The following is an 11,788-nucleotide window of genomic DNA, read 5'->3' on the forward strand; positions in this document are numbered from 1 at the left end:
CCTGCGCCCTAGCTGCCCTGGTGCTTTTCTGACCAGAAGAGGCTTGTGGCCCTATGTAGGCCGGATTTCTCTCCTTCTTTAGCATTTTAAATTCTCTATATTCTGTCAGTCTCTGGTTGCTGTGAACTTCTGACTGTTTCTAAAATTCTGACTTCAATTTGTTTTATTTTTCTTTTCTTTATCTCTTTTTTTCCTTTTCTTTGAGGGGAAAGTAAAAATCAAAGGATTCGAGGTCACTCACAGCTTCAGTTGTTTGATATCAGTGTGTCACAGTTTTTTACTTTGATTGTAAGGAAGAATGGATGAGAGAGGAGGCGGCAGGGCAAACTCTGCTAGAGAAAATAGTCCATTTCCAACATAGGCAGAAGGTCTTTCCCATTACTCTCTTCACCCTTTTATGAGTTCAGATATGTAGATGTGCTATTGCAGAGATATGAAATTAAAAGGCACTCTATATCAAAGGCAGAAGTCACCTAACTCTGATCTACCCAATTCTCCATGATTGTTTTTAATGCTCACTGTATCTGTTTATTTCCATAGCAAAAGTAATTTGTTTCATGTGGGAACAGATGTTTCTTCACTTATTAGAATCAAAAATATCCCCACCTTGGAGTTTAGCATCACTTTACAGTTGTTTCCTGAGACTGCCTAAGTGCGCAATTAGTGAAAACTGAAGAACCCATTATCTCATTCATATTTACAAGCCAAGGCAATAAACTATTAAGACTGGCAGTGTGAAAACACACACAAATAAAATCATATTCACATAAGTTCTCAAGTTCTTAAGATCTCAAAATGTTTTATACTCTTATGAAAATATTCTTAGAAATTGGTATTGCTTTGATATACAATGACTAGCATGGTTCATTTGATGACAACATATATTATTATTCTGATACATAAAAGTAGAGTGTAGGTTAATGATATCAACATACACTTTATTTATTTGTTTGTTTGTTTATTTATTTATTTATTTATTTATTTATTTATTTATTTATTTTTAAGGAGAAAGCCACCATCTGGAGGAGCTGGACATTTCTGTTGATTTTTCATACCCATTACTGATGATTATGTTCTCCAAACAAAAAGTTATTAATCAATAGCTTCTCTTGTCTTTGTTAAAAAGAAGTTACATTAGTCTGAAGCTATTCTTTTATCATTGACTATTTGATCCACATCAGTTTGAGTGGCCTTGTTCTGTGATGCAAAACTCCTGTTGTATTTGCATCTATCCTTACTCTCTTAGGAAGCTTCAGCCCTCCTGGCTTGTTTTTGTTTCTTCCTCTAGTAAGTTTTGTTTTGTTTTGTTTTTTTGTTTGTTTGTTTTGTTTTTTTTTTTTATGTTCTAATATATTTTTTATTTTTTATTAGATATTTTCTTCATTTACATTTCAAATGCTATATTGAAAGTCTCCAATAACCTCCACCCCCCCTTGCTCCCCAACCCACCCACTCCTGCTTCCTGGTCCTGGCATTCCCCTCTACTGGGGCATAGAATCTTCACAAGACCAAGGGCCTCTCCTCTCATTGATGGCCAACTAGGAAATCCTCTGCAAAATATGCAACTAGAGACATAAGCTCTGAGGGGTACTGGTTAGTTCATATTGTTGTTCCTCTTATAGGGTTGCAGACCACTTCAGCTCCTTGGGTACTTTCTCAGCTCCTCCATTGGGGACTCTGTGTTCCATCCAATAGATGACTGTGAGTGTCTGCTTCTGTATTTGCCAGGCAATGGCATAGCCTCACAAGAGACAAATATATCTGGTCCTGTCAACAAAATCTTGCCGACATATGCAATAGTGTCTGGGTTTGGTGGCTGTTTATGGGATGAATCCCTGGGTGGGGTAGTCTGTGGATGGTCTTTTTTTTTCTGTCTCAGCTCCAAACTTTGTCTCTGTAACTCCTCCCATGGGTAATTTTTTCCCCATTCTAAGAAGGAATGAAGTATCCACACTTTGTTCTTCTTCTTGAGTTTCATGTGTTTTGCAAATTGTATGTTGGGTATTCTAAGTTTCTGAGCTTATCAGTGAGTGCATATCATGTGAGTTCTTTTGTGATTGGGTTACCTTACTCAGGATGACATCCTCCTGATCCATCCATTTGACTATGAATTTCATAAATTTATTGTTTTTAATAGCTGAGTAGTACTCCATTGTGTAAATGTACCACATTTTCTGTATCCATTCATCTGCTGAGGATCATCTGGGTTCTTTCCGGCTTCTGGCTATTATAAATAAGGCTGCTATGAACATAGTGGAGCATGTGTCCTTATTACAAGTTGGAACATCTTCTGGGTATATACCCAGGAGAGGAACTGCTGGATCCTCTGGTAGTATTTTATCCAATTTTCTGAAGAACCACAGACTTATTTCCAGATTGGTTGTACCAGCTTGCAATCCCACCAGAAATGGAGTAGTGGTCCTCTTTCACCACATCCTTGCTAGCATCTGCTGTCACCTGAATTTTTGATCTTAGCCATTCTGACTGGTGAGAGGTGGAATCTCAAGGTTGCTTTGAATTTCATTTCCCTGATGATTAAGGATGTTGAACATTTGGTCACATGCTTTACACATATTCAGTATTCATCAGTTAAGAATTATTTGTTCAGCTCTGTGCCCCATTTTTTAATAAGGTTATTTACTTTCCTGGAGTCCAGCTTCTTGGGTTCTTTGTATATCTTGGATATTAGTCCCCGATCAGATTTAGGATTAGTAAAGATTCTTTCTCAATCTGTTGGTAGCCTTTTTGTCTCATTGACAGTGTCTTTTGCCTTATAGAAACTTTGGAAAATGGACCTCTAGTAAGTTTTAACAGCAGACCTACCATCCCTGCATGCATCCTACAATCATAAACAATGCTAGCAATTTTCTAGTTTATGTTTTCTTTCTAAAGCACCCTGACCAAACTCATGAAATGTATTGTCCCTGCACTAGCATTCTTGTTTTGGAGTCTTTTGATGACCCTAGCAAAACCTCACTATTGGTCTTTCTCACTTTTCTTTTTTTTAACTAGCTTTCTTTTTTTCTTTTAAGGGAGTGTTCACTATTTCAAAAAAGTCATGTCTCCTTGCTTAACTGGTATAGCACAAGGTACTTCTTTGTACTTTTTCCTCACTATCAATCTACTTTTGTGGGGATATATAGTCCTATACTACATATAGAATACATATCTCATCTGTGCACTGACAGTTCCCAATTTCATATCCAGCATCAACCATGAAAATATTGTTGGTACACACCTAATTAGCAAATCAAATATTCCTTTGGAAATTTACTGTGAGCCTCTACAAATCATGTTCAATTGTTTTTACTTTAAATCAAATATTGAATAGTATAGTAAGGAAGTCAAAGCTAATGAATTTTCATGTGTGTGTACTCATGTGTGCAGCTGTGAACACTCATATAGACAATCTTACTAAACCTGGTTGAGTTTAGCAGGCAGTTAGCTGCCCACTGCTTTTAACCTTTCTGCTTCCTCCCATCCCATAGCTGGGATGACAGGCATGTGCCAGGTCACACCGAGCTTTTGTGTGAGTATTGTAGATTCAAACCCAGGTCATTATTCTTGAGTAGCAAGCTCCCTTGCCACCTAAGCTATACTCTACCCAATTTTAATGAATCTTTGAAAATGTGATGCACTATTTATTATTACTAGGAAACTCCCTTTGATCCCTTTGCCAGCAAGCTTGAAGATACCACAATTTTTAATACAACTACAGCTTAAATATGACTGGACATGTTCTTGAGCACATTCTTGCATATATTTTTGCTTGACTCTCATTACTAAGTATGTTTAGAAGTCTTTAAACTGATATATAGTTATATACGATTATACTAGTTATATACAAATAGTTATATACAAATTTATACTATGTTTTGTCATTATTGACTCTCTCTGCAGTTTCGAGGTGTTGTGAATATGATGTCTATTTTATGTATGTTGTATATATATTGGGTGACATGTTTACATACCACTTAGGCATCTTGCAAAGTGGAATTCCTGAATATGTAGATATTTTACTTTACTAGATACAGCCACACAATCTCCAAGCTTGTCAGTATAATGTCACCACAAATTTATGAAAGTATCCTCCAATGTGATATGTCTACAACAAACTTCTTTTCCATCCTATTACCTCACTTCTTCCAAAGATATCTGTTAACTAAAAAGGAAATATATCTTTTTTTTTTTTTTGAGAGCTAAAATTTTGTATTTCTTAAAAGGTTCAATTTTTTTTTTAAAGAAATTTTCTGAAACCAGCAACAATCAGTTCCTCAATCCACTTTGAGATCTCTCCCCACAGAATCGTAGACACCGGATGCATACTGGCTTTATGCTCTTGGTAGGTGCGGACAGCTTTATCATGGGATTTGTAGAAGGCAGTGAGATCCTTGAATAGAGGTGGTGTAACTTTCATTCTTCCTTGTTCAGTTGCCAACTTTAGGGCCAAAAGAATTGCTTCCTCCCATGTCGATTGAATGCAGAGCCATAACCCTCTGAATTGTATTTCTGAATTTTTAATGGCATTGAAGTTGTACACCTCTTGCATTTGCTTTATGTGCCCCAAGGGAAAAGGTGCCTTCTGAAGCACCTGCGCCAGGAACTCATTCAGCTGATGGGATGACAGATCCTTCAGGTCTGCAATGCTGAATGAGTTTAAATCTTCCTCTTTGGCAGTGACCCATCTTTGATTTAAGGCAATACAAGCATGTGTCAGAGTCATGTTATAATTGGACTTGACAGGAGGCAGGCCCAGAGCATAGAGCCCGGCATTCCAATCAACTTGATTGAGAAGATCCACCTTATCTTTAAAGTGGGAATATAGGAAGCTCTTCCAGTCATCAGTGCTTACACTTTGGTAGGAAAACTTCTTAGCATAAGCCTTTAAGAATCCAAGAAACAGCTCTGGTCCCCCAATAAGCTGTTCAAGGTAGAAGAGTAATGCAAAGACCTTCTCATAGGGAATGGAGGAACAGGCTACATCGGGGTCTATGTCCTTCAGATCAACCACGAGCTTGGTGAAGGGCTGGGGCTCCGCCCAAAATTTTATCATATTCTGTAGCTCTCCCCATCCTCCCAAACCATGGGAATGTCTGAACTTTTCCGCCAAACAACCGTCCACAAATGTGGCACTCTAAATAGACAGTATGTCCTTTGCTTAACCAAAAGTGATCCCACGTCTTGTTAGTCACTAGATTTTCTGTCCAGCTATGAGATATTTCATGTGCAACAACGTTGAGGAGTGACTTGTTACCTGCCAGTAGCATACGAGTTAAGAAGAGGAGACAAGAGTTTTCAATAGCGCCATACGGGAAGGGCAGGGGCAGAACCAAGGGGTCATACTGCACCCAAACATAGGGTCCCTCCAGATCTTCCGCAATTTTAAGCATGGATTCGGTCTCAGAAAATTCATAAGTAAATTTCTCCACCTGCTCTTTCTCGGACTACACCAGAGTTCTTAGGCCAATTGGCTTTATAAAGTTCCAACAACCAAAGCAATCAGTTGGCATGGTATGGGAACCCTCTGGCTGAATCTGTAAATCATCCTGCTGGGGTCTTCTGGGTCAGGGACTTCTCCATCATGGATGGCACTCATAAGAGCCACCAGTTCTTTTGGGACAGACACCTCTGTGGTGTAGGTTAATTTCACAGGAGTGTCTTGGCCAGGGAGGATTGCCGTGCAGTGGATGGGCTGGCACTGACTAAAGAGATACAGATATTGTTTTCCTGATGTATATTCATGAGTGAGCCACTGAAGAGCAGAGGATTTTGGGAGATGTCTCAAAGGAAATTTCTATAACAACCACTTGATTTTTGCTCAGAGTGATGGGAAGAGAGATTTCCATCGGTGACCCTTTGTAACCTTGACTTTCTCCAAGAGTGTATTTGACTTCTTGTCCATTGGTCACCTCTTTTTCTATTGTGAGATCTTTTTTGTTCAAAGTCAGGCTGCTCAAATTATCCTCCTGTGACTCGACCATTAGCGGGGCAGTCCCAGTCAGCGCCTGGCGTGTGAAGTCGCTGCAGCAAAGATGGAGGTGCTGGGTTCCCCAGACCGAGGCTGGAGAAGCCAAGGAGCAATTATCGGCGACCTTGGGTATAGTTGTGGGAGATATCACTGCACGTCAGTCACCATGCAGACACTCTACCGCCAGACTTTCACCACGAGTCCAAAATATATCTTTCTATTTACTCATCACCCCAACCAAATACACATTTCTGACTGCTCTCTTGACTGATTTTTTTCTCTTACTCTATTCTAAACCAAGCAACAAAGACCTTAAAAACTCTCCTACAACATAAGCATATGCACAAACACGTAAACACAAGCACAACTAAATCACATGTAAACTTTTAATTTGATGAGATAATGATAATAAGAGACAGAGAAATAGGGAGAGAGACAGAGGGACAGAGAGAGACACAGAGAGACATAGAGATATGAAGGGAGAGAAAATGAGAAAATAAATGAATGAATGTTTGTGTTCTAGTTCCTATTATCTGGTACATTTTGTAATATTCACTTAATCAATATGAATCAAGGCCTACAAATGTATTTTTTCTTTTAAATTATTCACGCAGGAAGGCTGAATGTAAAAATTAACTTTTGGTAAGATGTTATAAATCTTCTATTTTACTATTTCAGATTTTTTTGTTTTAATTATGTGTATGTGTTGGGTATGCACATATGCATGTTGGTATCTGAAGAGGCCCAGAGTATCTATTGGATCCCCTGGAGCAGATGTCACAAGAAGTATTGTGTAGTGTAAGAACCAAATCAGGTCTGTTGAAAGAGCAGCAAGAATTGTATGCATATTTATGCATAATATGCATGTTCTAATTATATATATATATATATATATATATATATACACACATATATACACACATACACACACACACATACACACACACACACACACACACACACATACATACATATACAGTATGTGTGTATATGAATTGTTTGGTACTACCCAGTAATTTAGATATAATGGAGGAGGGACATTATAAGGGCATGACACCAGTATGAAAAGGTATGAGAAGCTCATATTTCAAATGCAATCATCAGGCCTAGACTTTACTCATCTCCGCCAGTGGACAATACACTACAGCATAAACTGGTTCTCAGGTTGTATAGGACTGTTATGCTGATTGTAGTTCATCATTGTCCTAGCTTTGTGTCTTCAAAGCTTGTTCATCTCTTGTTCTAGGCAGAGGCAGAACACTGCCTTCCTTATAACCTTTCAGATGGCCTAAAAATACTCTGGGCTCTACCTCTTAGAACATATTATTTCTACTCATATCTGATGTCCTAATGATTTATACCCTCTTCTAGAAAGCAAAGAATGTCCCCCGCACCTCTTTTGTACTCCAGATTCCCTTTCCTTCACATTCACCATCTTGGGAGTTTGCTGAACTGATGATTATCTGCTTATTAACTTCCCAACACTAAAAGAGAATATTGGGAAAAATACACCTTTATCTTATGCTATATATTTTACTGATATTTAGTAAGAACATGATCATGTAGTTGGTAAAATATGCTGTATTTAATGAATAAATAAATAAATAGATTTCTCCATTAAAAAGTAATTTTAAAATAGAGCAAAAATCCTAATTACTATTTAGCTTAAATTCTCTAGGTAAAACTCAAATTCACAAGGGTAATATTCAGGGATGTTTAGTTGTATGAATATATTCATCCATACCAAATAACTAAGAGATTCTGTAGAGGCCTTTCCATGTCCACAATGTAAAATATGTATGACAAAATATATATGACAAGAACAATAAAATAATAGTAATTTCTTACTCATGTAAGAGCTTGATTCAGTGTGTTCATATGGTTTTGATTAGTCAATTTTGGTATTTTGCAGAGGAATATTTTTTCTGTATAATGATACTATTAATTTTAAGATTTTTCATATATCTGTGGCTGAGTACCAGGTTATAAGCCACCAGGATTTCTGGAGAAGTATGAGAAGTACAGTTTATTCCAATAAAGATTATTAATGTGACCTAAATTCATATATTTGAGTTCTAAATTATTCAATATAATCAAGATATCATTTACCAAAACAATTAGAGGTTAAAATGCTATTTCAGTGGGCAATTTCTAATGAGTATCTATACAAAATGTTTGTTCAATAGAAGTCAAATAAAGTGGCTTAAAGAAAACTAGCAAATATCTTCTCCCAAATTTTAATTTCACTGATATTTTCAACCAGAAAATTACATTATTAGCAAGGAATGTGTTCATGTCTTATCATACACACATAAGAATATCATGATGCACCATTCTATTCTAGGCTCCAGTATAAAACAAAGAAGTACTGCAGGAACTAAGGAGATAGCTCAGTGGACAAAAATGCTTGCTGGACATACAAGTGGCCCTCACATTCATGCAAAAATATTTTTGTACTTGGAACCCCGGTAAAGTGGCAGAAACAAGGGGCTGCTAGGGATTAGTGGCTGCAATAACATGCCCATGTTCAGCATAAGACCTTGTCTAAAGAGAGAACAAGTGTGATATAGCAAAACATAGACAGTTCTGCAGAGCCTCTGCAGAAACAAGCTCAAGTATTTACCTGTGTCCAAATAAGGACAACCAACCAACACACACACACTGTACTGGCTGATTTTGTGTGTCAACTTTATACAGGTTGGGGTTATCACACAGAAAAGATCTTCAGTTGGTGAAGTGCCTTTATGAGATCCAGCTGTAGGGGATTTTCTCTGTTGGTGATCAAGAGGGGAGGACCCATGGTGGGTGGTGTCATCCCTGGGCTTGTAGTCTTGGATTCTATAAGAGAGCAAGATGGGCAAGTCAAGGGAAGCAAGCCAGTAAGAAACATTGCTCCCTGGCCTCGGTATCATCTTCTCCTGCTTCCTGACCTGTTTCAGTTCCAGTCCTGACTTCCTTTAGTGATGAACAGCAATGTGGAAATGTAAGCTGAATAAACCCTTTCCTCCCCAACTTCCTTCCTTCTTGGTCATGATGTTTGTGTAGGAATAGAAACCCTGACTAACACACACACACACACACACACACACACACACACACACACACCATGCAGACAAAAGAACTTCAAAAATGAAAGAAAGAGGAACAAAGTTAAGCTTTCACACATTCTCTACAATTATTTCCATGAGAGTAAACTGCAGCCTACCTACTAGTATCCACTATAACTGGGAATAGATCACTCTTACCTTTGCCCTTGAGTTCATATAATCTTAATCTCTGACTTTGAACAGATTACATTATTTCCATGACTTTCAACTTTTCATCGTTACACTACAGATTATGGTTTATATTTTGCGGTAAGATTATCTTAAAAATTGGTTCAAGCTTGGTTATAAGATTCACATTGAGGTTGCCTCCGCAGGTTTTCTTAGGCAGAAGTTCATCTTTCTAAACATGGCTGAGATTGTGGTGTTGTTGTTGCTGCTGATACTGTTGACAACTAAGTTATTCTAGACGAACTAGATTCTGTTCTGCCATATTATCCATCTTTAATTCTGGCCTTTTATAGAAAAGTAAAGGATACAGGAATGATTAATTCATTAAGTATCATTTTGACTGTGAAGATAAAAGATTTGGTAAGCTAAGTAGTTTGAATTCATTTGCACTGGCATCAGCAAGATAATCATTTTCTAAGCTCTTGAAGCAACTTCAGTGGTACCGAGTTCATTTAAAAACCAAGAGTGGAAAAATGTATGTAGTATATTCACAGATCAGGGTCCTTGCTTGTTGTAAGGGAATTATTCAAGTCTATTCTCCATTTTCTCTTCTATTAGATTTAGTGGATCTGGTTTTATGCTGAGCTCTTTGATCGAGTTGAACATGACTGTTCAGAACAGTGATGAATATGAAACTATATTCTTCTACATGCTGACATCTAATTATACCAGCTGCATTTGTTGAAGATGCTTTCCATTTTTTTTCAATGTGTGGTTTTGCTTTCAGTTTCAAAAATCAAGTGTCCATAAGTATGTTTATTTCAGGGCCATTGACTCCATTTCATCGATCAACCTATTCTATGTCAATACCGTGCATTTTTTTTATTACTGTTGTCCTGTAGTACAGCTGAAATTCAGGGTGTGATGATACCTCCAAAAGAACTTTTACTATACAGGGTCTTTTAAGTTATTATGTGTTGTTTGTTTTTCCATAGGGATTTGAGAATTTTTCTTGCAAACTCTCTAAAGAATTTCATTGTATAATTACAATGAAATTTTCAATGCCCATGTAGATTGCTTTTGGTAAAATGGACATTTTTTTTTACTATGACCTATAAAAATGGGAGATTTTTAATCATCTGCTGTTTTGTTCAATTTCTTTCCTCAAAGCCACAGTTCTTGTCATGAGTACTTCTATTTCCATAGGGGCTATATAACTTTTAAAATAGTTCACTTGATCTTGACATATTTTATAAGTAGTTTTTAATCTCAAAAATCATCCATTTTTTTCTATATTTTCCAACTTTGTGGTGTGCAGGCTTTTGAAATAAGACCTAAGCTGTTAATTCAACATCAGAAACAAAAGAAAGACTGCAAACTCCTGGACACTGAACTGTCTACTCAGTGACCACCCTGAATAAAGAAATCAAAGACTTCCTAGAATTCAATGAAAATCAAAGCACAATATACTCAAACTTCTAGAACACTAAAACTAGTGTTAAGAGGAAATTTTATAGCACTAAGCATGTTCATACAGAAATTGGGAACATCCCATAAAAGCAGCTTGCCAGTATATCTTATAGCTCTAGTACAAAAGAAGCATAAAATCCCAAGAGAAGTAAATGGCAAGAAGTAATAAATTGCAGGGATGAAATCAGTAAATCAGAAAGAAAGAGCAATAGAGTCAACAAAATCAATAAATGGTTCTTTGAATAAATCAACAAGATAGAAATACCCTTAGCTAAGCTAACTAAAAGGCACAGAGATAGAATCAAAATAGAGAAAATCAGAATTGAAAACGGAGACATAACAACAGACACTGAAGAAATTGAAGAAAACTTTAGATATTACTTCAAAAGCCCATGTGATTTTGTACAATCCTTGAAATTGCCTAAGTTTGCAGCTATGACACTCAAAAGAGTTCAGAAATCTATCCTAGTCCACACAAAACATGCATTCCTTATTCCATTTCTTTTTGTATCAAAAATACTGTGTTTCACTTCCAGATATAGCCTTTCCTCTGCCTCAGTCTATAAATAAAGGAGGTTTACTAAGAGAAGTACACTCTTGACACTTACTTAACTTCCTTGAGTTAGAGTTTCCCTTCTAGTATCTTTTGAAAAACTGAAACTGTGGATAAGAATTATTTAAATTTAACAGCATCATGCAATAACTTATTTTCTTCATCTATCACGATTGAAATTGTTATGTGTAGCATTCTGGGCTCACATGTGATGTCTTTTAAAGTCTTCAATACCCTTGTGGCTTTTAGAGGCTTCTTCAAGAAGGCAAGTATAATCCCAATATGTCTGTATATGTTCCCTTTTCTTTTCAAGTGCAACTTTTAATGTTCTTCCTTTGTTCTGTATGTATAGTGTTCTGACTCTTATGTACTAAGGTAAATTTCTTCTTTTTTCCCATCTATTTGTTGATCTGTATGATTCATATGCATTTAGAGGAATCTTGTTCTTCAGGTTAGGAAAATTCTCTTCTATGATTTTGTTGAAAATATTTTCTCAGCTTTTGATCTGGGATTTTGCCCATTCCTCTGTTTTTACTACCCTTAGTTTATGTCCTTTCACAATGTCTCAGATGTTCTGGATAT

General features: G+C 36.8%; 1 pseudogene; it reads right to left on the reverse strand.

The window, feature by feature from the left end:
• Nucleotides 1–4,274: 4,274 nt before the first annotated feature.
• On the reverse strand, nucleotides 4,275–7,089 carry LOC110295942 (annotated as a pseudogene).
• Between the last annotated feature and the right edge of the window lie 4,699 nt (nucleotides 7,090–11,788).

Source organism: Mus caroli, chromosome 1, assembly GCF_900094665.2.
Source record: "Mus caroli chromosome 1, CAROLI_EIJ_v1.1, whole genome shotgun sequence".
Classification (NCBI taxonomy): domain Eukaryota; kingdom Metazoa; phylum Chordata; class Mammalia; order Rodentia; family Muridae; genus Mus; species Mus caroli.